This window comes from Tarenaya hassleriana, unplaced genomic scaffold, assembly GCF_000463585.1.
Source record: "Tarenaya hassleriana unplaced genomic scaffold, ASM46358v1 Cleome46, whole genome shotgun sequence".
NCBI classification, from domain to species: Eukaryota; Viridiplantae; Streptophyta; class Magnoliopsida; order Brassicales; family Cleomaceae; genus Tarenaya; species Tarenaya hassleriana.
In genome coordinates, this window is record NW_010967304.1 from 647357 (window position 1) to 650931 (window position 3575).

A 3575-nucleotide genomic window follows, 5' to 3' on the forward strand; every position below is an offset into this window, starting at 1 on the left:
AATACCTATGATCATCTATATGATCATCAATCACATATCATACTAGTCTTATTATGTCATCATTCCCATAATGACACAAGACTAGGGAGTTTAGTATCATTCATAATGATACATGGATTTCATAACACATCTAGTATACAAGAACATGTAATGAATCAAATACTCTCATAAAACATAGAAAGTATCAATACATCAAATGTATCTAAATAAAGCTCATAAACAGTACATCATAGAGCACTAAACCAACACTCTGGACATTTTCAAAATTTTCTGGAGTTTTTTGGAGTTATTCTGGACATTTCCTGGACTTTTCTGAATTTTTCTAGATTTTTTCCGATTTTTCTGGACTTTTCCGGGATCGTTTATGACTTTATCGGGTGTCTCTCCTTACTCTCTGCCTTTTTATTCACTTCGATTCACCTTCTCTGCCTTTTTCTGGACTTTTGTTTTTGCAGGATTCCCTTAGTGCATGAGCATACATCCTACTCGAAGACAACTCGACCCAGATTTTGAGCTTGCCTTTGACCCGGACATAGACAAAACCGAGAGGAAAATCCGCAGAAAATGAAGAGAGGACAGAATGGCAGAAGAGGCAGCAAGGGGTGAAGCGCAGCCAAGAGAGCACGTCCGAGCGAGGTGAAATCGTCTGAGTATGTGAGCATACTCAGTTGCTCTCGTACATCAACCGACCATCCTTAGACCATTTTGAACTGCAGCCACAGTTCATTCAGATGTTGAATCAGATGAGCTTCAGAAGGAGGTATAATGAGGATCCGAATTCCCATCTCACACAGTTTAAGATGCTGTGTCGAACCATCAAGAAGCCGCCAGGCGTGACAATGGAGGATGCGATGATCGAGACATTTCCCTTCTCTTTGATGGACAAGGTCCGGGATTGGCTCTATACCTTGGAACCAAATTCCATTTCTACATGGGACAAGATGGAAGAGAAGTTCATGATGAAATACTACTCGCCCATGAAGACACAGTTGGCCTTGAACAAGATCAACACATTCGCCCAAGACGATGATGAGACCTTGTATGATGCTTGGGAGAGGTTCAAGGAGTATCAGAGAATGTGTCCGCACCACGGTATGGACAACAAGTATCTCCTCTCCACTTTCATACATGGCCTTAGGGATGACACGAGAGGATGGGTTGATGCAGCATGCGGAGGCAGCGTGTATGATCTCTCTTTCGAGGCTTTAGAAGCGCAGATTGCTAAAATGGCGAAAGGGAGAAGCATTTCAGGGGAAATGGGCAGCAGGCGATCTTTGCCTAAGGCTGATGTCAAAGGGGATGTTAGCGAGTCTTCTGCTTTACAGGCCGTTCTTTCAGAGCTCTCTGCCATCAAGCTACAGCTTGCTAGGTCCGGTTCATCAAACCCACAGAAGGTTAAATCGGGCATGTACATGGCAAACCAAGCAGAAGAAGCCATAGAAGAAGTCGACTATGTGGGAAGAAATCAGTATAACAATCAGTCGAACTTCTACAATCCGGGGAATCGGAATCACCCTGGCTTTTCTTATGGCAACCCGCAAGGAGCATTGAACCCTCAACATCAGAGCGGGCCGAAACCTCAGGGACCCCCAGGGTTTCAGCCTAGATACCAGAATCAGGGATATCAGAGTCAGAATCAAGGGTATCAGAATCAGGGGCAGGACTACAATCAGAGGAATCAAGGATACAGAGCTCCTCCGCCTCAGGCTAAGGAAGAAGAGTCAGAGTTAAAGTCGATGTTAGCCCAGCTAATGCACGATCAGAAAAACTTGTTTTCCAGCTTGGGTCAAGAGATGCAAGGATTCAAAGGGAAGCAAGAGAGCTTTGAGCAGAGATTGGATGGGATGGATTCACATATCAAGATGATGGATAACCAGATTGCTCAGCTTGCTTCCCAAGCTGCGAGATCTCAAGGCCAATTTCCGGGTAAGGCTGATCTTAACCCGAGGGAGCATATTAATGCTATAGGCTTGAGAAGTGGAAGACAACTTCCGGAGACCTCCCCAGTTGTCAGAGAAGAGGGAGAAGGTTCACACGAACCTCAGAGGGTAACCAGATTGCTCAGCTTGCTTCCCAAGCTGCGAGATCTCAAGGCCAATTTCCGGGTAAGGCTGATCTTAACCCGAGGGAGCATATTAATGCTATAGGCTTGAGAAGTGGAAGACAACTTCCGGAGACCTCCCCAGTTGTCAGAGAAGAGGGAGAAGGTTCACACGAACCTCAGAGGGCCGCCTTAGATAAAGACAAGGGCCATGTTGTAGAGGGGGAGGAGGCGAGGTATATTCCGCCTCCTCCACAGGCACCCCCTCTCCCTTTTCCATCTCGGGCAAGGAAATACAACGAAGACATCCAGTTTGCCAAGTTCACCGAGATGTTGAAGAAATTAGAAGTGACCATGCCTTTTCACGAGGTAGTTCTTCAAATCCCGTCCTACACTAAATTCTTGAAGGACATTCTTACGAAGATGAGGGCGGTTGAGAAGGAGACAGTGGCACTTAGTACAGAGGTGAGTGCTGCCATATTGCAGACGGAGTTACCGCAGAAGATGGTTGATCCCAGTAGCTTCTCCATCCCGTGCAGATTGGGGAATGTGGAAATTGAGAGGGCGCTTTGTGATTTGGGCGCAAGTGTCAGTTTGCTGCCTCTCTCCATATTTAAGAAACTTAATGTCGGTGAGCTGAAACCGACAAGGATGACACTGCAATTGGCCGACCGATCAGTGAAGTATCCTGCTGGGATCTTGGAGGATGTGCCTCTTAAGATAGAGGAATTCTATGTCCCCGTCGACTTTGTGGTTCTGGACATGCCGAAGGATTCCAAAATCCCCATCATACTTGGTAGGCCGTTTCTGAATACGGTTGATGTTGTTGTGCATGTCAGAGAGGGTAGACTCACGATGAAGATTGGTGATGAGACGGTTGAGTTCAGACTTGATCAGAACCTAAAGCAGCCGCATTTGGTAGAGTCTTCCTTCTACCTGGACTTGATCGACACATTAGTTGACGAAGTGAGGGATGAGTTCAGAGATTCAGATCCACAAGGGCTTAGGTATGAATTTCTCGGACCTAATTCTACTTACCCGATCATTGTGAATGCTACCTTGACTGATGTGGAACTTGCTGAATTAGTTGCATTGCTTAGGGAGTATAGACAAGCCTTGGGTTACACTCTAGACGACATTAGAGGCATTAGTCCATCCCTTTGCATGCACCGCATTCATCTAGAGGATAGCTCTAACACCTCCATCGAACATCAGCGTAGGTTAAACCCGACCATGAAGGAGGTAGTGAAGAAGGAAGTGCTCAAATTGTTAGATGCGGATATCATTTACCCGATTTCGGATAGTGCATGGGTTAGTTCCGTGCAAGTTGTGCCAAAGAAGGGGGTATAACTGTGGTAGAAAATGAACGTAATGAATTGATACCCACTAGGACAGTTACGGGTTGGAGGATGTGCATTGATTATAGGAAGCTGAATTCGAACACCCGTAAGGATCATTTTCCTTTGCCTTTCATCGACCAAATGCTAGAGAGGTTAGCCTTGCATTCCCACTTTTGTTTTCTTGATGGCTACTC